Here is a 24,900-nt window from a genome sequence, read left to right as displayed (position 1 = left end):
TTCTCAAGGCAGCCTACATTCACTGACTTGTGGCCCTCCTCCTCCGACTCCAAGGCCAGGGGCATGCATCTGAGCTCTGCTCACGCTGCCATCTTGGTGGTTCTCTCTTTTGCCACTTCTCTTCCACTTGTAAGGCTCCTTGTGACTACATTACCACCAGGATAATCTCCTCCACTCAAGATCAACTCATCACAAACTTAATTCCACCTGTAACTTTATTTCCCCTTTGCCATGTAACCTAGCAAGTTCACAAATTCTAGGAATTAGGAATTGGACATCTTTGTGGTGGGGGGCAGTATTCTGCCTCCCACAGTCACACCAAGCTTTATCCAATTAGCACAATCCATTGCCCTGGCTACAGTCCTAGGCAATAGCCTAATGTAGTCCAATCAGAGTGAATGTCCACTCTAGCCGGAAACTCTGGGACAGAAGGACTTTTCCTCTGCTCTAGATCTGTCCTGCCCACTACAGGAGCCACTGGGCACATGAGGCTATCGAGCACTTGAAATGCGGGTGCTCTGACTTAACGATGTTCTTTAAGTGTAATGAAAGTGAAAGTTAGTCATGTCCGACTCTTGGTGACCTCATGGACTTTACAGTTCATGGAATTCTCAGGCCAGAATACTGGAGTGGGTAGCCTTTCCCTTCTCCAAGGGGTCTTCCCAACCCAGGGATCGAACCCAGGTCTCCTGCATTGCAGGCAGATTCTTTACCAGCTGAGCCACAAGGGAAGCCCTCTTTAAGTGTAAAACACATATAAAACACATGCTGGAACATCCCTGGTGGTCCAGTGGTTAGGAATCTGCCTGCCATTGCAGGGGACCTGGGCTCCATCCCTAGTCTGGGAAGATTCCACATGCCAGGGGGCAACTAAGCCCAGGCACAACTCTTAAAGCCTGAGCGTAGAGCCTGTGAGCCACAGCTGCTAATGCCCACACCCTAGAGATCGTGTTCCACAGCAAGAGAAGCCACTACAATGAGAAGCCTGGACACTTCTAGAGAGTATCCCCCACTCGCCGCAACTAGAGAAAGCCCTTGCACAGCAGTGATGACCCAGTGCAGTCAAAAATAAATAAAAATATAAAATAAATACTTTTAAAAACACACTGCATTTTGAAGACTTAGTACAAAAAATGAATGCAAAATAGGTTATTAATTTTTTAATGATTGCACACTGAGATAATGTTTTGTATACATTGGGTGAAATAGCATATGTTGCTAGAATTAACTTCACCCTTTTCTTCTCGCTTTTTAAAAACACGACTACTGGAAAATTCAAAATCGCACATAGGGCTTGCCTTTATTTCTACCGGACAGTGCTGTGCTAGATGGTACAGTGCACAGATATGAAGCCTGGAATCATTGGAGCAGTTTGTGCCTGAACGTGGGGAGTCAGCTTTGGATGAAGCGGAACAGAGAGAGGAAGAACTCAGCTCCTTGATAATATCACTGGGCACTGGTTTAAACAACCTAGAGCCTTCCAACCATAATCTTCCCCGTCTAACGTCCACCCAGACTGTGGGTCCCCTCTTCTTCAGCCCCCGGGACTTCCCCAGGCTGCATCTCCTTCCTTTAGTCTCAGATAGAATGTCTAAATACAGCTTTGCATAATTACAATTTTTTTTAAAAGTAGTGCTTTATAAAATGTTAAAAGTGGCACATATGCATTGTAGATAGTTCAGCCAATATATTAAAGTAAGACAATAACACCTCTGACCCTGCCACTCAGAGACTGCCTCTGCTAATGTTGCTTCTTCCCAAGTCAAGCAAACGTTCGGTCCTGGAACGTGTAAAACTCAAATGGTGTTTAAGTCAAAAGGACAACAATCATGACATCACCCATCCAGTGACCAGCATCCAGAATGTCTGCCCGCAGACAGAGCAGCTGCCGAGGGGTGATCTCCCACTTTCTTCTTCTGGTACCTGCTCCTTTTCTGGGTCCCTCTGTTCATCTCCAGGACTTTGGAGGATTTGGGGTCTCAGTTCTCAAACCATGTCATTTCCAAGTCATCTTCAGGGCACACAGCTGCCGCCTCCTTGAAGATAAAGGGTCCCCTTGTCCTTCTGCCTTTCCGTGGACTTTCAGCCCCTTCCAGGCCTGTTCTGTGGCTCCCATCATGTAGCATTCCTTTCACGGCTGCAGGATGTGGCTAGTTCATCCCTACCATCAACAGCTGAAGCGCCTCTGTAAGCCTCCTGTTTTCAGCGTCTCCTTCAATGCCAGTGGCCTTAAAGCTGTGTCTGCTTTTACCCAAGCAGAGTTTAGGATGCCTTAGAAAATTGTTGATTTTTCAAGATTGGAATAAAGGTTTGCCCGTAATGATACAGAAATCCCATAAGTGTAGGGTGAGAATCTCACAATGACCTGGCCCAAGACCTGCCTCCTGCTGTGTGCTCTTGCTCATAAGAGATCGCCCAAGCCCAGAGAGCGCCATGTCCCCAAGCATAAGGCAAAACTCCCTGTCTCCAAAAGGATATTTCGCACCAGTTTAGAAGGGAGCAACAGAGGGTGAGATGGTTGGATGGCATCACCGACTCAATGGACATGAATATGAGCAAACTCCAGGAGATAGTGGAGGACAGAGGAGGCTGGCATGCTACAGTCCCTGAGGTTGCAGAGAGTCACATACAACTGATCGTCTGAACAACAACATTGACCCAGCTTACCTGTTTTTCTGGAGTGACTTTTTCATGTGGGTGGGAGCAGGTGCAAATCACAGATCTGAAATAAGGATATTCTAAGACATTTTCTATTCAATACATACTACGTTTTACTAAAAATTTTAAATTACTTTTTTTGGATGTTGAAGGGTTTTTCGGTTAATTTTACATTTATTTATTTTTTAATTGAAGGATAATTGCTTTACTGAATTTTGTTGGTTTCTGCAAAACATCAACATGAATCAGCCTTAGGTATGCATGTGTTCCCTTCCTTTTGAACCTCCAACAACTCAGCGGTTATTTCATTCATAAATAGATCTAAGATTAAAGTTATTCTAAGACTTTAGAAAGGTTCTGTATTACTTAAACAAAGGCAGTATTAGAAGTTAGAAGTGAGGTTTTGCCTATGTTTGTATCATGCCCAGGAACATAGGACTTGCTCAGTCCTGTGGCCCACAGCTCCAAGGGGCTTGTCTGCAGGGAAGAATCATCAGATGGGAAACAAAGCATGATTTGGTCATAGGTGGCCAAGCCCTCCATACTTCCAGATGTGGATTGTCTTGGGGGAATTGCATTGGAGAATATGGCTTAGACCAGAGAGACACAGGGGAACTCTCTGATCTCTGCATTCTTGAATCCAAGAAGGTTATCTGCAGAGCAGCCTCAAGGTAATCAGCTCAGCCCATTGTAGGCAGAGAGGAGCAGGAACAGAGACTTGGACAAGCCTGATTGCTCAGAGAAACTGACCTTGACCCTTTCTGCTTATTTTCCTAGGATGCAGAAGTCAAAAAGAGCAAGAGTCGGCCTGTAGGATAAAGCCCCTGCCATGGGTGCTCACTACAAGGGAACAGAAAGGGTGAAGGGGAGCATTGGATACCACCTTGATCCTCACAGGTACCCCATGATGGAGAAAGTCTTAGTCCCCGTTACAGGTGAAGAAACTTAAACTCAGAGAGGTTAAGCCATGCTGTGGTTAATTTCATGTGTGAACCTGACTGCCCAAGGTATGCACAGAGGCCAGGGAAAACAAGATTTCCAGGTGCGTCTCTGAGGATGTCTTCCCATCGGCCTGCGGGGATGAAAGGAATCAGCCTGAGGATGAACTAAGTAGAAAGAAAGTTACCAGCCTAGCATCTTATAAGGGCAATTTACACTACATGCAGAGACATAAGTCTGCCGAGAAACCAAAGATTCCTCTTTATGTGATTGGGGAAGGAAAATTAACTGAATTAAAAACATCTGCTCCTTTCTCCTGATGAGATTATGGAGAAAATCTTCTGATGAGATTATGGAGAAAAAAAAAGCAGAAAGCTTTCTGAGTAGGTGTTTAGAGGAACAAATTACGATCTCTTATGGAATGGAACCTCTAGCCAAGTGCCATGAACACATTATGGCCCTGGGGTGGGGATGATGATTGTCTATCCACCTGGAATCCTAAGTATGACAGGAAGTTAGTTGTTCCCTCTGCCATTCAGGGTCCTAGTTCTTCCTCCTAGCAACCGGGATGCCCAGAGGGCTCTAGTCATTTCAATGAAAGACTCAAGTTGCTTCAATTCTCTTTTCTTTGCCTTTTTTTTTTCTTGGCCACACCCTGTGGCATGTGGGATCTTAGTTTCAAGACCAGTGATCAAATCCATGCCCCCTGCATTGATGCATTGGGAGCATGGAGTCTTAACCACTGGACCGCCAGGGAAATCCCTTCTTTACTCCCTTGGCGTGATACAGTCACAAAGAGTCGGACACGACTGAACTGAACTGAAGGGTACCTATCTTGGACATCCAGTTTTTCTGTTAATTCCCCATCACTTTTCAAATGACAGAAGATGTGTATTTCCTTCCCAGCTGAAAAGCACATATTTCTAAAAGCTCCCTAATTGGTGTTCCTAATAATACGAGCTTTAGTGTCTGCAGAAAGCTCCAAGGGAGAACTGTGAAATGAGATGTTAGGTCAGAACTTTCTTATCAAGCTGGAATTGTGGCTAAGGCTCAGAGCTGAGGACAAGAGGAGCTAATTCTGACACAGTTAGCCAATAACGGGCCAGACACATCCACCCCGCCCCCTGGAGTTCACAGGAACTGGCAGAACAGGTTCCACTACCATCCCTGTACTGCTCCAGACTAATTCTATTGAGACTGGGGACGAGCCAGGGTGCATAAAGAGGAGCGGTTCTCTCCCCACTCTCCAAGGGAGGGAGATGCTTGCGTTCTGTGAACCCAGGCAAAGAGTCAGTACCTTCTAGGGAATCATTTGCAGGCAATGAGATGCCCGTGAGAGGCTCCGCTCTGGTCACCTCATTTCCCCCGCTGCACATCAGCTTAGATGGCAGGCTTCTGGCCGCCTGTGTTCTGGTGGGAGCAGCAACAAGAGAGCTGGAAAGAGAGCTGGTCTCGGGGGAGCGGCGGCAGCTGGGAGGCTCCGTTCCCAGAGCCACCGGCTGCAATGTGGTGGCTTTGCAACCTGGCGGGGCTGAGCAAGGGCTCCCACAACTCCCTTCTGTGTTTCTGGTGAGGGCTGCCCACAGGAGGCAGCTGGATGTGATGTGGAAGATAGAAGTGGAGTGGTAGCTGTGACTATTCCCAGAAGGTCCAGACAGGGCAGGTCCAGACAGGGCAGGTCCCGTCACAGCTCACACTGGGTTTTGTGGATCCAATAGATCCGTTACTGGTGTGGGAAGCAAATGGGCTGAAGCTCCAGCTCAGTGGGATCTCTTCCTCCAGCTCTTCCAAACCCTCTCCTGCAGGTCATGGTGACAGTGGAGATGGGGTGGCCTGATGTGGACTTCAGTGAGGGGCAGGTCGAGGTCAGCTGCCCCCCTTTCCCCACTTTGCATTCATCTTACCTTCTCCATCACCCACCCTGAGACTTCGGGCTTGGCCCCAGATTCAGGAGGGACAGCTGGACTGAGACTGTTTAACTAGCTTTCTCAGTCGACTTAACCCCCTTATTCAACATCCTTCCTAGTGATTCGGCTTCTCGGAGATAGCACTGCCTGGTACATGTCGTTTCTTTCCAAAATCAGTTATCAGACTTCCAGACCACGTAGGGAAACTTGGTACAATAAAAAGAGCACAGTTCCGGGATTCAGATATGTGATCCAGTTTCATCTTTCGACTGACTTGCTGTGTGACTTGGATCGTGTCGCTTAACCCGCCAAGTGTCGGTTACATCACTGTTACATAAACAGGGTGTGGATTAGGTGTCCTCCAAAGATGTTCTCAACTTTAAACATATAAGGAAACACATGACATTAGATTTGCGGTTATCAGAGGCAGCAGGTAGAAGGAGGGAGAACTGGATAAAGGTGATCAAAATGTATAAACTTCCAGTTATAGGATAAATAAGTACCAATAAGTAGTATACAATACTGATAAGTGTAATTAACACTGCTGTATGTTATATATGAGAGTCAATCCTAAGAATTCCATCACAAGGAAAACAATTTGTTTCTATTTCTTTACTTTTATATCTATATGAGATTATGTGTATTCACTAAACTTCTCACAATAGTCATTTCATGATATATCCGTGTCAAATCATTATGCTGTCCATTTCAAATTTATACAGTTCTATGCATCAGTTACATTGCAAAAAAACTGTAGGGAAGTTTCTGAACTCTTTATAACCAGTTAAGAAAATTAAGTCATACAGAACTTCACTAATGGTTAATTCCAAATTTTAAAAACAATTCTCCTGCAACTCAGTTATGATAAACACTTTTAAGGACAATTACAAAGTGCAAACCCCACTATTCTTCATCCTTTGGGAACTTCCCCTGGCTCACAGTGTTACTGTTATGTGACCAACTCCTCCCCTTGCTCTTGTTAATTAGAACAGAGGGGACACCTGGCTCCAAGGTGGGGCCCAGGTTCTCTCTCCTGGGAATTGAGAATTGGGACCAAAAAGCTGCCTGTCAGCCTCTGCTGGTATCTCAAGCTGTGGAAATACTGGGTGGCCACATTTCCGTAATCCTCCTGGAGGGCCAGAGAGGCAGAAAAACCATGTTCGAATTGAGGACGGAAAGGAGACCTCAGCACATGCTCGGAGGGAAGCAGAGATAAGAACTGGGGTGAAAATGTCCTAACGATTTCTGGTCCTAGCCTGGCGGCCTCTGCTCCTTGGTTCCTTGAGACAACCTGTGATTTTATTTATTCCTCCTTTTGGTTTATGCTAACCCAGGTTCATCTTTATTACTGATCCTTAAAGAACTTCAACTGATAATCCAGTAGGAAGATGTATTTTTCTTTTTTAAATTTTCAGTTCAGTTCAGTCACTCAGTCGTGTCTGACTCTTTGTGACCCCATGGACTGCAGCACGCCAGGCTTCCCTGTCCATTCCCAACTCCCAAAGCTTGCTCAAACTCATGTCCATCAAGTTGGTGATGCCATCCAACCATCTCCTCCTCTGTCGTTCCCTTCTCCTGCCTTCAATCTTTCCCAGCATCAGGGTCTTTTCCAATGAGTCAGTTCTTTGGATCAGGTGGCCAAAGTGTTGGAGTTTCAGCTTCAGCATCAGTCCTTTCTGTATTTATAAATTTTCCTTATTTTTATTTTGACTGTACTGGGTCTTCCTGTTGGGTGCTCGGGCTTAGCTGCCCCGAGTCATGTGGAATCTTAGTTCCCTGGCCAGGGATTGAACCCGAGTCCCCTGCATTGGAAGGCAGGTTCTTAACCACTGGACTACCAGGAAAACCCCAAGGTATATTTTTTTCTGGATAAAAACTAGCTTTAAACTGCTCGTTGATTCTTTATTATTATACTTCTTCATCCAAAGCAGAAAATTTGGCTTTGAAAAGTTGCCTAGCCCTGTTAGAAAATGGACATTCTCAAACAGCTAATAATACTATGTTTGTCTGATAGCAAGAGTGACAACTGTTTCCTTGGCATTAGTGTTTCTATGGCAAGAAAGCATTAACCAGCCACCTGAACATTCTCGAACAAAACCACAAGGAGTCACCAACAGCCTCATACTGGGGCCGTGGCCTTGGCACACACATGTAGGGTTCAAGTCCCAGTACTGCCATTTCCTCTCTGTGTGCGGGTAAATGTATACACTCTCTGGCCTGCAGTTACTCCATCTATTAAACAGAAACAATGCCTTCTAAACAAAGCGGCTGTGATGTTTACACGAACTGCTGTATGCCAGAGAACTTAATTATAAATTATAAAGCTCTTTACCAACGAGAATGGTAGATACTGAATATTATGCCTGTATCGAAATAGAGTAGAAAACACACACAACGGAGGGAAGACAAAGGAAATACCGTCAGACAACAGGCTTCCAAATGAACAGCTGAAAACCCAATGGAAAGTTCTCTTCCCCCACCCCCCAGTTAATGTAAAATACGAGTAACTGGAACAACAGAAAGGATCTCCTTCTTCATGTTTACACTAAGGCAGAGAAGTCATGTCATTCTGTCCCAGAAGGCGATCGTGCGGATATGGGCACGAGCAGAAACTCTAGCCTACAGACTCCAACGCGCGTTCCTGTGGTTAGCTCCATGAGCCGCGGCACGTCACCCAGATATACAAACACCTCTGAATGTACATAACGCCCTTATAGGGTATACACACGTTTGCACAGAGAGTGGGGCTTCCAGAGTGAGAGCCTAGCCGGGGATGTCCCCTGGAAATTCAGACATGTTCAGACATGAAAGAAGGGCCAGATGTGAGGCCACCTGGGATTTATTTACATGAGATGGTGCACGCAAGGGACAATGATGGGACATGCTGGGACAGAGAGCAGACCCCTCCAAGAATAAGACCACCTGTCTTTGGGAAACAGAGCCATTTAAGGTGCTTTGGTAATGAAATGAAGGGCAGAAAGATGTAGAAAGGGACATGTACACAAACCCACACACACACAAAACACATAAACTCATGTCTAGTGTGTCCAGGGGTCATGGTCAAAGAGATCCGTCAAGCTCTCCTTGCCCCAGACAGGCCTGTTGGTCCCGGAACTTTAGGGTGCAGTGGAGAGACAGTTCCCTACAGCATGAATATGCTGCCTTGGTGTCACCCAGATGACCTCAGGATCCCTCTCTTGTGACCAAGAACTAAGAAGACGGCTGCATCGCTAGAGTCTATGAGGGCCAAGTAAGAGCGTAAGAAGATACTGGTGGATCTCACTGCTTCCCCACTTTAATATGGTGCCTGTTTGTTAAAAGCAACAAAACCAAGAAAAAGAGAGATGATCGACAGTCCATTGTGATCCAGCCCCGCTGATCTCTCTAGCTCACATCAATCTCCCCTCACTGCTTATCTGGCCAGTGCCCATGGCAACTTCCTCCCCACCCAAGGGTGAGGTTGCCTGCACCCTCTAGAAAAACCCCTGTGACTCTACTCAAAAGCAGAGGTTTGCAGGGCCACAGTGTCCTGAGGTACTATGACCCCCGCAGAGTGGGGTAGTCTTAACAGGGCACATGCACTATCCTTTACTGCTCAAAACACTCTGTCAGCTCCTGAAGAAAACAAAACCACTAATTTGAAAAGATAGACAAACATCTGGGTTCATTGCAGCATTATTCTTAACAGGCAAGACATGGAAGCAACCATCAGCAGATGAATGGAAAAAGAAGATGGGGCATATATACACAATCGAATATTATGAGTGAGTGAAGTCGCTCAGTCGTGTCCAACTCTTTGCGACCCCATGGACTGTAGCCCACCAGGCTCCTTGGTCCATGGGATTTTCCAGGCATGAATACTGGAGTGGGTTGCCATTTCCTTCTCCAGGGGATCTCCCCAACCCAGAGATCGAACCCAGGTCTCCCGTGTTGCAGGCAGATGCTTTACCATCTGAGCTACCAGCCATAAAAAAGAATGGCTGAGAAGGACAAACACTGTATGATCTCGCTTACATGTGGAATCTAAAAATCAAAGCAAACAAAGAAAGAAAACAAAACAGAAACAGACTCACAGAGAACAAACAGGTAATTTCCAGATGGGGGTGAGGTCTGGGTGAAATAAGTGAAAGGGATTAAGATTTATAAACCTCCATTTATAAAATAAATAAGTCACAGGGACGTAGTACACAGCATAAGAAATACGGTCAATAATATTGCAATAACTTTGTACACTAATAGACTTATTGAGGTGAACATTTCCTAGTTTATGCAAATGTCAGATCACTATGCAGTACACCTGAAACTCACCCAATATTGTACGTCAACAGTATTTCGATTAAAAGACTTACAAGGATGGGTGCACATTAACGCAAATGAATTTAATATCCCTGAACTGCACACTTAAAAATTACTAAGACGGTGAAAGTGAAAACGTTAGAAAATAGCAGGAAAATCCATCCTCGAGGCGTGAGGGCATGTCGACCCAAAGATGCGAAGAGAACGCCCCAGCATGTGGGGGGTGGGGTGGGGGAGCCCTTTGGCTCCTCTTTTTATCTGTTTTCTCCTCCCCCTGGGCCTGCCCTATGCAAACTGGGCTGGCCAGGAGCGCTGTTTGCTCTACCTGAAGTCCTCACTCCGGCCCTCCGACCTTCCTTTGACCTTCCTTTGTTCTATTTTTGCGGGCTTTTCCCTCCTTGTCTTTTAGCCACTGCCATTTTGGACTCCTGTCTCCTATTCTAACTACCCAACAGTATCATTAGCCATCAGGGAAGTGCACCTAAGATGGTAGTTTTATGTCATTCTATTTTACCATAATAAAAGAAAGACATTTCCCTCTCAAAACAAAACAAAACACGCCACTAACCACTTAATGGCTTCCTAGCTTTTTCTCTTCTGGATCACCAAGGAGTCAAACGGATGACACCGCCCACCTTGGGAGGAAGTGCCATGGAAGGGAACAGGGCAGAAGGAGGCAGGAGGCCCGATCCAGCTGGAATATCTCAACCGTGTAAGTTACAAAGCGGGTGACAAGTGAGACACGACCAGGCTCCTCCCAGGGCTTGGAGGGGACACCCGAGCCAGTGGGGGCCCTGGTGCTCCACGGGGACCCCAGCCCTGCTCAGCCTTTCCTGTCTCACTCCAGCCATAGGGGCCCCCTTTGCATGAACATGTCGGCTCCCTACTCAAGCTCTTGTTTTTGCCCGTCTCAGCCTGGCACTTCTTCCCTCAGATACCTGTACAGTTCCTTCCACATTTCCTTCAGGTCTCTGCTCAAATACCATGTGTCAGAAAGCACTTTGCAGGCATCCTGTACAAAAGATAGCCGCCACCATTTCCTTCCCTCCCACCTGCTGTATTCCTCTCCCTGATCTGATATCAAGCTGTTTGCTGTCTCCCACATCAGATGTGACAGAAGAGACCCTGTTTCATTTACCGCTTTATCCCCAGTACTGTCACAGTGCCTGGCACATGGTAAAGGGTCAATAAATACTTGTTGAACCAGTAGATACTTTAATAATTACAAGTATAACATTGTGAGTGCTCGGTGACAGCCTTCTACTAGGTGGTATGATTCTCAAGAGCAGGAAATGTATTTATTCTTTCACTTGCTTTTTCTACCAACGTTTCTGTGGACTCCATGTGTACTGTTCTGCTATAATAAAATACCATGGACAAGGTGGCTTAAACAACAGAACTTTCATTTCTCAAGTGCAAGATCAACCAGCTGTCAGGCTTGGTTTCTGGGGAGAGCTCTTTCTGACCTGCACGTGGCTGCTTTCTCCCTGTGACCTCACGTGGTCTTTCCTCTGTGTGCACGCATGGGAGAGATCTCTGTCTTCCACAGGGTCTCTCACTCTTATGAGGACCCCAATCCCAGTGGATCAGGGCCTCGCCCACATGACTTCATTTATCACTTCACCCTTAATTACCTTCCTAAAGGCCCTAGCTCCAAACTCAGTCACATGGAAGGTTAGGTCTTCAACACAGGACTTTTTGAAGGACACAATTCAGCCCATAGTACTGTGATAGGAAGTGGAGGTGCAACAAAATAGTCCTGACCTCAATCTGCATGGAATCTGCAACATTTACTACACAGAGTAAAATGTGACAAAAATGTTCCCAGGTGGGGAGTTGCTAAAGGCAGTTTGTCAAAGGGCACTGTAGGGACTTCCCTGGTGGTCCTGGTGGTTAAGACTCTGCACCTCAATGCAGGGGGCCTGGGTTTGATCCTTGGTCAAGGAACGAGATCCCATATGCCGGAACTGAGAGCTGGTGTGGCTAAAAAAGAGTACAGAGAGCTCATGCTGCTGCTGCTGCTGCTAAGTCGCTTCAGTCGTGTCCGACTCCTAGCAACCCCATGGACTGCAGCCTACCAGGCTCCTCTGTCCATGGGATTTTCCAGGCAAGAGTACTGGAGTGGACAGAGAGCTCATACAGGGATTTAAAAACAAAAAGCACTGCGGGAAGCAGGTGACAGATACCAGCAACAGCAACAATAACGGTAGCTGATGTTTACTCTGTACTTCCTATGGGCCAAGCAGTGTTATAAACAAGAAAGAACAGTGAGATAGACACCACTATCTTCCGTCTACCGCAGAGGTGCAAAGGGGAGCTCACCAGGCTCTTCTGTCCATGGGATTCTCCAGGCAAGAATACTGGAGCGGGTTGCCATCTCCTTCTCCAGGAGATCTTCCTGACCCAGGGATCAGACCTGGGTTTCCTTCATTGCAGGCAGACTCTATACTGTCTGAGCCACCAGGGAAGCTCTCTCTGTTGGCTGAATTGAAGCGACATCCCAGCACGGTCCATAACCTACAAGATCAGATATGGACCGTCTTGTACCGGTGTGGTTACTCACCATCTGATTATTCATAATAACTGGTATTAGTTCAATACTTGGCCAGTTTACAAAGCATTTTCATATGCCTTAGATGAGTTAATCTTCATAATAATACTACTTGGTAGGTATTGTGATCCAAGTTTAAATTTATTTATTTATTTATTCATATTTTTTTTTGCCAGACCATGAGCGGTGGCATGTGGGATCTTAGTTCCCCCACCAGAGGTCAAACTGCGCACTCTGCATTGGAAATGCAGAGTCTTAACTCCTGGACCACCAGGGAAGTCCCGTGACCCCATTTTATAGGAGAGGAAATTGAGAGTAAGAATGAAAGGAAAGGAAAGGAAATGTCAGGAAACAAAAAGGCTTTTCCTTGAATGAATGAGGGCTTTGGAGGCACGTGACTGGAATCCCTGACCTTAGGCTTGGACTCCACTACCATGAGGTCTGGAGCAAGTTGCCTTGTCAAGGGAGTCCTTTCCTAAGCCCAGGCTTGTTGCCTGGAAGCAGGGTTTCTCAGCTTTGGCACCACTGACGTTTGTGGGGGCTGTGCTGTGTGTCCTGGGATACACAGCAGCAACCCTGGTCTCTGCCCACTAGAGGCTAGAGTACCTTCCTCCCTGCTTTGACAACCCAGGATACCTGCAGACATCTCCCAATGTGCCCTGGGGATAAAATTGCTCCTGATTGAGAAACACCTTAGCAAGAGGCTGGGGAGAGCCAGGAGTCATAAAAACTCATCCCCCAAAACATGGCCATATATAGAGATGGGGCCCTGCATCCTGTCAGCCCTGCACCCTTCAAAGGTCACCTTGATCTTCAAAGCAGGAATCCATACTTTGCGTTCAATATGTGTTTTATTAATGCATAACATTATAAATATTTATACCCAGCTCTGCCACAGTCCCCCCCTCTCCCCTTGGCAACATTGGAGGGGCCAGTCACGGCAGCTGGGAGAGGGGTGAGGGATGTGGCCAGACATCGAGTTCCCAGAGCCAGCAACAGGCTGATGGACTGGCCCATCTAGGGGATCCAGTCCACCTGGCCTTGGAGCGCTGGTACTGGGCCCTCGGGAGCCATGCACGCCTTCTAGGATAATTGACTTGAAGACCTGTGTTCTAGTCTGGGTTTTGTCTCCTGTGTGATCGCCATGAAGTCCTAGCTGGGTCTTGTCTAACCTCGGGTCAATGATAACCTGCCTCCCTTGCTCAACTGAGATGGAGCATATAGAGACTCTTTTAAACTAAGTTTGCTGTGGTAAAGAGTCTGCCTGCCGTGCAGGAGACACAGGTTTGATCCCTGGGTCGGGAAGGTCCTCTGGAGGAGGAAATGGCAACCTGCTCCAGTATTCATTCTTGCCTGGAAAATTCCATGGACAGAGGAACCTGGTGAGTTGCCAAGAGTCAGACAACACTGGGCATACACGCTCTTAAGCAAAATGAAAAAAATGTGCTGTGCATCAGCTCTCGACATGAAGAGTGCCTGCTCTGGTTCCACAAGCCTCTATCGTCAGAAATCACGCCAGAGACATTCCTTTGTGTGAAGACAAGTCGAGCAAGAATATGAAATCTGTATCAGCTTCCTGGAATTCTAGCCCAGCCTCCCAGATCTCACACTATCCAGCCCTGCCTTTACCATCGCTTGTCTCCCTGCCCCAAGTGTCCCAGGGAGGCACCCACTCGAGCCGCAGACCCTTCTAGAAGGAGGTCAGGGAAATCTGGGACCAGGAGTGGTTCTTGCCACCACAGCAACCCCGGGTGATCAGGAGCCCCTCCCAGTTTTACTCGGGATATCTGGGGAACCCAAGGAAGCCGAGCTGTCTGTGTGAGCACAGTTGACCGAGCTAAACAAGAAATGGTTCAAAACACACTTCTTTCCCCTCTGTACTTCACTTGGATGTTAAATTACCCCTTCTCATCTTAGTGTTTTTTTTCAGAAATGGTCCATATGAATCTGCCCTTCCTTTCTGTTGGAGGTTAGTTTTTCTTTTTGTAGCAAACTCCACCCACGCAACTCAAACAGAGCATTCAAAACTGGCTGGGGGGCCGAATTCAGTGAGTGGATTTACACTTACTTTTTTTTAAAGTAACAACCTCAGATATGCAGATGATACCACTATAATAGCAGAAAGTGAAGAGGAACTGAAGAGCATCCTGACAAGGGTAAAAGAGAGTGAAAAAGCTGGCTTAAAACTCAACATTCAAAAAACAAAGATCATGGCATCCAGTCCCCTCATTTTATGGCAAATAGATGGGGAAAAAGTAGAAACAGTGACAGATTTTATTTTCTCCAAAATCACTGCAGACCATGACTGCAACCACGAAATTAAAAGACACTTGTTCCTTGGAAGGAAAGCTATGACCAACCTAGACAGCATATTAAAAAGCAGAGACATCACTTTGTCAACAAAGGTCTGTATAGTCAAAACTATGGTTTTTCCAGTAGTCATGTATGGATGTGAGAATTGGACCATAAAGAAGGCCGAGCACTGAAGAATTGATGCTTTTGAACTGTGGTGCTGGAGAAGACTCTTGGGAGGCCCTTGGACTGTAAGGAGATTAAACCACTCAATCCTAAAGGAAATCAACTCTGAATATTCATTGGAAGGACTGTTGCTAAAGCTGCAATACTTTGGCCGCCTGATGGAAAGAGCCAACTCTGTCAAAGACCCTCATGCTAGGAAAGATTGAAGGCAAAAGGAGAAGAGGGGGTGGTAGAGGGCAGCGGATGAGATGGTTGGATGGCATCACAACCTATGGACATGAATTTGAGCAAAGTCTGGGAGATAGTGAAGGACAGGGAAGCCTAGCGTGCTGCAACCCATGAGGTCACAGGGTCAGACATGACTTAGTGACTGAACAACAGTCACTTTTTTAAAGTCTATCTTATTTTTTTTATTGAATTGTTGCTTCACCCCTTTACTTCACAGGGGATAAACCCTTTATGGTTTAATCTCTCTGGAGACAAAACCTCCCAAATCTTGTGTTTTAAAGCAAATTTTCTTTGGGACAATTTACTCTCAATTGGAGAAGAAAATTTAAGTTCCTGAAATCAAGGCTGAAAGGAATAGAACAAGCAAGAGGAGAGAAGCTGTGCCATTGAGTCAGGCTCCTCTCTGGGGACTTTCAAAAGTGTTGGTAAAAAGCTATAGGAAAAAAATTAACAAATCAAAATGAAACAAGCAAGCAGATTTGGCTGAAATGAAAGAGAAATTTTCTAAGTGAAAAATCTGACAAAGCTACTTAGAAGTGTAAATCGATTTTAAGATTAGTCTTTAAGTTCTCGAATTTTGACCTATTTGTTTAATCAAAACACCTGCTCCTATGAACCCTTGCTTGTTCTTCAGATAATACATGATTCATTCATTGTTTATCACATTTAACGTTTCACTCCCTGGTGAATCATTGATTCTCCTTGGAGTCCCTGGAAAAGTGTGGAGTCCATCTTTGGTCTCCCTAACCTCTGCTTGCTCATTCATTCATTCAACAAACATTTGTTCAGAGTTTTCTGTGCTTCAGATAGTGTAAAAGGCTGTGGGGACTCAGACCAGGAAGAACTCATAATAAAGGGTGAACACCAAATAGTATACAGGAAAGAGCTACAGCAGAGAATTACCTATAAAATATTGAGTGCCCACAGCTGAGGAACTATGAAAGTTCCACTGAGAGCATGGGATGACTTGGCCATCAAGGTCACACTGAACCGTTTTAATATCTCCTCCGCCCGTATTATCTGACTCATTCATCTTCTCCATGAACATGCAAACAAAAGTAAACCTCACTTTGCTTCTCATTGAAATATAAACATGAATTGGAGTTCTCTCATGAGTTGTGCGGAGAAAGCAACGGCATCCCACTCCAGTACTCTTGCCTGGAAAATCCCATGGACAGAGGAGCCTGGTGGGCTGCAGTCCATGGGGTCACTAAGAATCGGACACGACTGAGCGACTTCCCTTTCACTTTTCACTTTCATGCACTGGAGAAGGAAATGGCAACCCACTCCAGTGTTCTTGCCTGGAGAATCCCAGGGACGAGGGAGCCTGGTGGGCTGCCGTCTCGGACACGACTGAAGTGACTTAGCAGCAGCAGCAGCAGCATGAGTTGTGTTCCTTCTCGTATTCTAGATCCTCCCAGGAGGAGCCTGTGATCCAGTAGAAGGTCACAGACTTTGGAAAAAAATTAGAATTTCCCACTATTTAATTGCTATGGACCTGGAAAGTGAAAATGTTAGTTGCTCCGTTATATCTGACTCTGTGACCCCATGGATTATAGTCCGCCAGGCTCCTCTGTCCATGAGGATTCTCCAGGTAAGAAGACTGGAGTGGGTTGCCATTCCCTTCTCCAGAGGATCTTTCTAACTCATGGATTGAACCTGTGTCTCCTGCATTGGCAGGCAGATTCTTTACATTCTGAGCCAACAGGGAAGCCCTTGGGCAAGTATAAGTTACTTGACCTCACTGGGCCTTAGATTCCTCATCTGAAAAAGATGTGACAAGAAAAATTAGGTGGCAGGCTGCTGTCTGTCAAGATAGCAATAATGTCTATAAAATTACAGACTGTTACACAGATGGCTCCCAGTGATTCAAGCCCATTGGTATTCATGGCATTTATGCCCTTGGGTAGCGTCTTCCCACACTGACACTGGGCTTAGCCTTATGAATTGCTTTGCTAATGGGACCTAACCATGACACAGCAGAGGCTTGACATGCACGTGCACACTGGGGCTTAGGCTCGCAAAATCCAGATGACATGCCAAAAGAGAGGTCCCAGCTTCCTGGCTGTCTCCACCAAGTGAGACCTTCCAGCTCCAGCCAATCCAGCTGCTAGAGGCAGTTTCTTTTTTTTTTTTTTTGGCCACACTGCAACACACGCAGGATCTTACTTCCCTAACCAGGTTATCGATCCCACGCTACCTGCATTGGGATCACAGATCTTAGCCACTGGACCACCGGGGAAGTCCCTGAATGCAGCATCCTGATGGAGTCTGGGCAAGACCAGCAGAAGAACCACCCAGCCAAGCCACAAAATCATGAGACGTTATAAGCGGTTTTGTTTTCAGCCACTAAGTTTGGGATGACTTGGTAAGCGGGAATACATAATGGATATATTAAATCCTACTACTACAATTTGTTTTTACTCAGAATACCTCTGATACCAAATATGTGAGGCGTTTTCCCACAACAACCAATTTCCCAACTCTCTGGATACCAGCTGGGTTTCCTCTAATTTAAGTTGATTCTGACACCAACTGCCTGAAGTTAGCACAGACCTGATGGGATAAAGGCTCAGTCCCAAAGACCAATTGAAAGCCCAGGCCTCCCGTACTTCTAACCAATCAGCTGTAAAGTTGGGAGGTAGGATCTCACACTGCCTCCTCAGGCTCAATAATTTGCTAGAATGGCTCACAGAACTCAAGGGTACAACTCAGGAATAGCCAAATGAGAGCTACAGTCCCAGCATGCCTCTTAGCACCTTGATGTATTCACCAACCTGGAAGTTCTGCAAATCCTGCACTTTAGGGGTTTGATGAAGGTTTCGTTACATAGGCGTGTATGTGTGAGTGCTAGGTCACTTCAATTATATCTGACTCTGTGTGACCCCATGGACTGTGGCCTGCCAGGCTCCTCTGTCCATGGGATTCTCCAGGCGAGAATACTGGAGTGGGACGCCATGCCCTCCTCCAGGACATCTTCCCAACTCAAGGATTGAACCCACATCTCTTATGCCTCCTGCATTGGCAGGCGCATTCTTTACACTAGTGGCATAACAGTTAAATCATTGGCCCTTGGGGATTAACTCAGTCTCCACGAAGTCAGGGGTTGGGACTGAAAATTCCAACCTTTTAATCACAAGATTGCTTCTTCTGTCAGTCAGCTATCTAGGAAACCCAAAGAGTTACCTCAGTAGAATAACTCAGGTATGGTCGAAAGGGTCTTGTTATGAATAACAAAAGACACTCCTCTCATACCTGTCACTCAGAAAATTCCAAGGAAAGTGTCAGTTAATTTCTATGCATTTGTGAATGTTACAAATTTCCTTCTGCTATTATAATTTCATTTCACTGTGGTCAGAGAACACAAAAGTATAATGGTACATTTGCCTATATGTACCTATGGTGTTCTTTATTTGTATAGATCAGAGTTGCTGTCTAGTGTCCTTTTATTTCAGCTTGAGAAACTCCTTGAGTATTTCTTGCAAGGCAGGTTTGCTAACAAGCAATGCTCTTGCTTAAAAATATCTATAAATGTCTTCATTTTGAAGAATAGCTTTGCTGAATATAGAATTCTTGGTTGACAGTCTTTTTCACCCCCACACCTTGAATATGTCACTCACTGTCTTTTGGTCTCCGTGGCTTCTGATGAGAAATGATCTGTTAATCTTACTGAAGACCCTTTCTTTGTGACAAGCCGCTTCTCCCTTGCTATGTTCAAGATTCTCTTTTTGTCTTTAGCTTTCAGTAGTTGGATTATGATGTGCCTGGGTGTTGGTCTCTTAGAGAGTTTAATCCACTTCGAGTTTGCTAAGGATCTTGAATTTATAGACACCCAAGGGACAGTTTTTATGAACTGCTTTTCCTCCTGTGTATGGGTTATGTTTTTCTTTTTAAAAATATATTTTGATTTATGTATTTTAAAAATTTGTGTATGCATTTTTTGCTGTACTGGGTCTTCGTTGCTGTGAGCAGGAGCTACTCTGTCCTTGCAGTGCGCGGGCTTCTTTGTTCCAGGGCACGAGCACTTCAGGGCACGTGCACTTCAGTGACTGCGGCACAGGATCTCGGCAATTGTGGCTCCCGGGCTCTCAAGCACAGGCTCAGTACTAGAGGTGCTGGGGCTTAGCTGCTCCGCAGCATGTGGGATCTTCCCAGGCCAGGGATTGAACCCATGTCCCCTGTGTTGGCAGGCAGATTCTTTATCACTAAGCCACCAGGGAAGCCCCATACTTTTCTGTTTTTTTTTTTCATATCTTGTAATTTTTGTCAAAAACTGGACATTTAAAAAAATATAATCAGCAACTCTGGAAATCAGATTCTCTTCCCCCGGGGGAGGATATATTTTTTTCTCCTCTCTCTCTCTCTTTCTGTTTTGCTACTTGCTTGTCTAGTAACTTTCCTGAACTAATTCTGTAGAGCTTGTATTTTTGGTCATGTGTGGCCACTGAATTCTTTGCTCATTTAGCTTAGTGGTCAGCTAGTAATTGGATATTTTCTTAAATTCCCTGAACCAACATATACCAAAAGCAAAAATAAATAAATGGGACTATATCAAACTAAAACATTTCTGCAAGGAAAGGAAACCATCAGCAAAATGAAAATGCAACATACTGAACAAAAGAAAATGTTTGCAAATTGTGTATCTGATAAAGCACTAATGTCCCAAGTATATACAGAATTCATACACTTCAATAGCAAAAAATAAGCCATTGGATTAAAAAATGGACAGAAGACCTGAAACAATATTTTTCAAAAAACTACACAGTTTGCCAATAGATATTACATGAGAGATGCCCTACATCATTAATCATGAGGGAGACACAAATCAAAACCACGCTGTGATATCACCTCACGTGTGTTGTTGCTGCTAAGTCACTTCAGTCGTGTCCGACTCTGTGAAACCCCATACATGGCAGCCCACCAGGCTTCCTTGTTCCTGGGATTCTCCAGGCAAGAACACTGGAGTGGGTTGCCATTTCCTTCTCCAATGCATGAAAGTGAAAAGTGAAAGGGAAGTCGCTCAGTCGTGTCTGATTCTTAGCGACCCCATGGACCGCAGCCTACCAGGCTCCTCTGTCCATGGGATTTTCCAGGCCAGAGTACTGGAGTGGGTTGCCATTGCCTTCTCCTCACATGTGTTAGAATAGCTGTTATCTAAAAGATTAGAAATAGCTAGTGTTGGTGAGGATGTGGAGGAAAGGGGACCCTTGTGCACAGTTGGTGAGGGTATAAACTGGTGCAGCCACTAGGAGTATGGAGTTTCTTCCAAAAAAAAAGCACTACCATATAATCCAACAATTCCACTTTGGTATGCATCTAAAGAAAATGAAAACAGTATTTCAGAAAGATATATGCATTCCCATGTTTATAGCAGCATTATTTGCAATAGCCAAATAATCTTAGTGTCCATTGATAGAGAAATTGTGTTATATGTATATAATGAAATATTATTCAGCCATAAAAGAAGGACATCTTGTCATTTGTGACAATATGGATGGACTTTGAAGCATTATACTGAGTGAAATAAATCAGACAGACAAAGACAGATACCATATGATCTCACTTATACTTGAAAAGACTGGTGGTTGCTAGAGGTGAGGGGTAGAGAATGGGGGAAATGAGTAAACTGTTTTGGTTTCTTTTTGTTTAGTTTATTTGTTGATATAAATTGAATGAGAAAAGAATTCAGAATCCCACTTCTGGGCATATATCCACAGAAAATCATAATCCCCAAAGATACATGCACCCCAATATTCATTGCAGCGCTAAAGGCATGGAAGCAACGTAAAGGTACGTCGACAGAGGAATGGATAAAACCATGCAGTACATGCGGATATCACTCAAGCATACAGTGGAGTATTACTCAAGCATTGAGAAGAATGAAATAATGCCATTTACAGCAACATGGACAGACCTACAGATTGTCATACTGAGTGAACCAAGTCAGACAGAGAAGGACAGATATAGTACAACATCACTTATATGTGGAATCTAATTAAAATTATGTAAATGAACTTAATTACAAAACAGAAACTGATTCACAGACATCAAAATCAAACTTACAGTTACCAAAGGGGAAAAGTGGGGAGAAGTGATAAATTAGGAGAATGGGATTAACATATACACCCTGCTATGGTGGCTCAGAGGTTAAAGCGTTTGCCTCCAATGCAGGAGAGCCGGGTTCAATCCCTGGATCAGGAAGATCCCCTGGAGAAGGAAATGGCAATCCACTCCGGTATTCTTGCCTGGAGAATCCCATGGACGGAGAAGTCCATGAGGTCGCAAAGAGTCGGACACGACTGAGAGACTTCGCCTCACCTCACCTCATACATAAAATAGATAATAAAGACCTACTGTATAGCACAGGGAACTCTACTCAATAATCTGTAGTAACCTACATGGAATAAGAATGTGAAAAAAAATATGTATATAAAACAGATTAACTTTGCTGTACACCTGAAATTAATGCAACATTGTAAGTCAACTATACTCTAATACAGTTTTTAAAAAATTTTTTTAAAATTTTCTTATTTGCTTTGATTTAAGGTTATACATATTCATATTTCATATATTACAGGTAATTTGTTATAGACACACAAAGAATTTGGGAGCAGTTTGGTTGGGTTATTCTAGCTCAGGGTTTCTTATTTCAGTCAGATGTCAACTGGGACTGCAGTCATTTGCAAGCTTGGCTGGGGCTAGAGGAGTCTCTTTCTTTTATATTGAGCTCTACTGAGGTATAATTCGTATACAAAAGGCAGAACATAATTAATGTACACGATTTGGTGAGAGGATTCACTTTCACTATGGCTCATACACTGTACCAAGTTGGTGCCAGCTGGCAGCTGGGAGCCCCAGTTCCTCTCTCTGTGGACCCCTCCTTGGGGCTGCTGGAGTGTCCCGACAACATGGTGATGGACCTCCCTAGAGATCAAGGAGACCACGGTGAAATCTGCAGTACCATTCATGATCTAGCCGCGAAGGCCACATGAAGTCATTTCTGCCATATTCTATTGGCCCCATAGGACCAGCTGTGATTCCCCGTGGGAAGGGACCACACAAGGGCATGAATACTCGGAGGCTAGGATTACAGGGGGATGGCTAGCACATTGCCCCATGAATGGCTCAATTCCTGGTCCCACGATTGTGCCAGCGCACAATCTTAGCTTCCTAGGTCTTGAGTGCTGCAGGGATAGTTTTCTAGAGTTGCCCCAGTTCCTCAGGACTGTGCCTTCCTAGGTGTCTGCAAGAGTTCTGAGAACTGTGCTTACTGTCAGCAAACACTGACCCCCATCATCGAGCTAATGCCAAGATGACTTACCTGCTTGCTTCTCTAAGGGCTTTCAATAGACAGAAACGAGTAATGGTCTAGTACCTCATCTGTCTGTTATACTTTTGATAAGCAACATGGAAGTATGATTTTTAAATTAATTTATTTATTTTATATATTTTAATTGGAGGCTAATTGCTTCAAAATATTGTAGTGGGGAAATGTGATTTTTTAAAGAAAAAAAACTATTTTTATTTAATTCTTCAATAACCACAATTAGTTAATAATGGTATGTGTGTGTTTATTGGGCACTGCATGGTTTCTCAAAGCCCAGAGTCAAGTTTAATATTTCCTGTTCCATGTTGATTTTTACATAGTATTTTTTATTTTTAAATAAAAGAAAAAAACTGATGAACACTTTGCTTTAAATATGGTACCATTGCTAGCAATATTCCAAAAACTATCTCATATATTCTTTTTTTATTGGAATATAACTGCTTTACAATGTTGTGTTAGTTTCTGCCATATAACAAGCGTGAATCAGCTCATTCATATATCCTCTTCCTCTTGAGCCTCCCTCTCACCCCCATCCCACCCCTCTAGGTCATCACAGCGCACCGAGTTGAGCTGAGCTCCTGTGCTAAGATAGCTAGCTTCCCCCAAGCTAGCTGTCTTACAGATGGTAATGTATATATATGTCAATGGTACTCTCTCAATTCCCCCCTTCTTCCCTTCATGTAAGTCAGAAAGAGAAAACCAAATATCCTACATCAACAAATAGATATGGAATCTAGAAAGAACCTATTTGCAGGGTAGGCATAGAGGTACAGATGTAGGGAACAGACTCATACATACATCCCTATTCACATGTGGGAGTGGAATCGCTGGGCATACACATTTTCAATCTTACCAGACGACACTGCTCTCCATAGTCACTGTACTAATTTATGCTCCTGCCAGCACGGAAGAGCTCCCCTTTTCTCTACATCCTTGTAAACTGAATAGTATTAAACTTCCCAAGTGCTGCCAGTCTTATGGGTATAAGCACACCTCATTTGTAAAAAAATTATGGCAAAACACACAGTTAAACTTTTACCTGGATCTCACTTTTAATTTCAATTTTAATGGAGATAATTATAGATTCACACACATTTATAAAAAAACTAGAGAGATCCCTTGTTTGATGAATTTTTATATATGAATATAGGCATGGAACCGCCACTGAAATCAATATAGAAAATATTTCCAGCACCTCAGAAGGCTCCCTTGTGTGCTCGCCCATCAATACTCCATCAAAGGCAAGTTATAGTGGTTTACCTTTTTATTTCACGATAATAATATAGTGTATTCATTAAAAAAGGGCGGAGTTGGATCTGGTGAGGTTGAGAACGCTTGGGTCTAGAAAGACTTCCTACAGCTGGTGGGTTAGAGAGTTAGGAGACGCTCTTCCCACCCTTGACTTATTCCCAGTGTCTGTCCTAGACTGAGTTTGGCACTGTACCCAGATAAGCACCATGTTCAAAGAGAATGATTATTTTTTTAATAAGAATTGATGATGGTCTTGGAACCCCACCACGACCACCACACTGTTCCTCATTCTTGCAGCTTTTGTATGTCTAGTAGCTCAGTCGGTAAAGAATCTGCCTGCAACACAGGAGACCTAGGCTCAGTTCCTGGGTTGGGAAGATCCCCTGCAGAAGGAAATGGCAATCCACTCCAGTATTCTTGCCTGGGAAAAAATCCCACGGACAGAGGAGACTGGTGGGCTACAGTCCATGGGGTTGCAAAAGTCGGACACAACTTAGCAATTAAACCACTACGGTGGGAGAAGAGCCAGAGGAGGAACAGTGCCCCAAGAAGTCCATCTTAGAACACCAAGCAGAAGCCGGGCGCCATGTGAACGCAGAGTGACACGCAGGCGCGGGGGCTGGGACCAGCCGTGTTCTCAGTATCGTGGTTTAGCAGCGGTTGGTCACTTCTGATTACAGAGAGAAGGCAATGAGGAGTTTCTGGGAGTGAACATGTCGACTGTGCGTAGAAGGTTCTGCTGGGCACCTTGTGTTGATTTTCTCATGGGATTCTCACAACTATAAAGCAGGAGTCACCTTTCTGTTTCTCTGGGTAAAAAGTAAGAGCAGTTCTTTTGAATCAGGCAGACAGGGATTGCATCCTGGCTCTGTGGGTGAAACAGCCGTGCGCTCAGCCGAATCAGCCACCTTCCCCGAGACACGGGCTTTGTCCACTCACAGAGCTGTCTCCCATCTCAGACTGGATAACACAGGTGAGAGCTTTTACTCCATGAAGTGAATATATGTAATATCACCAATCATTGATAAATATTTAAAACGCAGCTTGAAAAAAGTCAAAGTGTTACTTGCTCAGTCATGTCCAACTCTTTGAGACCCCATGGACTGTAGCCTGCCAGGCTCCTCTGTCTATGTGATTTCCCAGGCAAGAATACTGGAGTAGGTTGTCATGTCCTCCTCCAGGGGTTGTTCCTGACCCAGGGATTGAACTCGGGTCTTCTGCAGCTGCTGAATTCTTTACTGCTGAGCCGCTGGGGAAGTCCATAG

The 24,900-nt window shown here is 44.8% G+C and overlaps 1 long non-coding RNA gene across 1 annotated transcript; it reads left to right on the top strand.

Annotated features, from left to right (window-relative positions):
* The first annotated feature begins 3,435 nt into the window (after positions 1-3,435).
* LOC138430829 (uncharacterized) lies at positions 3,436-23,625 on the top strand. The gene is made up of 3 exons (XR_011253399.1): positions 3,436-3,555; positions 10,387-10,512; positions 23,535-23,625. It is a non-coding gene; the product is annotated as an uncharacterized lncRNA (long non-coding RNA).
* The last annotated feature ends 1,275 nt before the right edge of the window (positions 23,626-24,900 follow it).

The sequence above is a fragment of the Ovis canadensis genome, chromosome 26 (genome assembly GCF_042477335.2).
Source record: "Ovis canadensis isolate MfBH-ARS-UI-01 breed Bighorn chromosome 26, ARS-UI_OviCan_v2, whole genome shotgun sequence".
NCBI lineage: Eukaryota > Metazoa > Chordata > Mammalia > Artiodactyla > Bovidae > Ovis > Ovis canadensis.
Note: the sequence above shows the minus strand (reverse complement) of the source record. Positions and strands in the feature narration are given on the sequence as shown.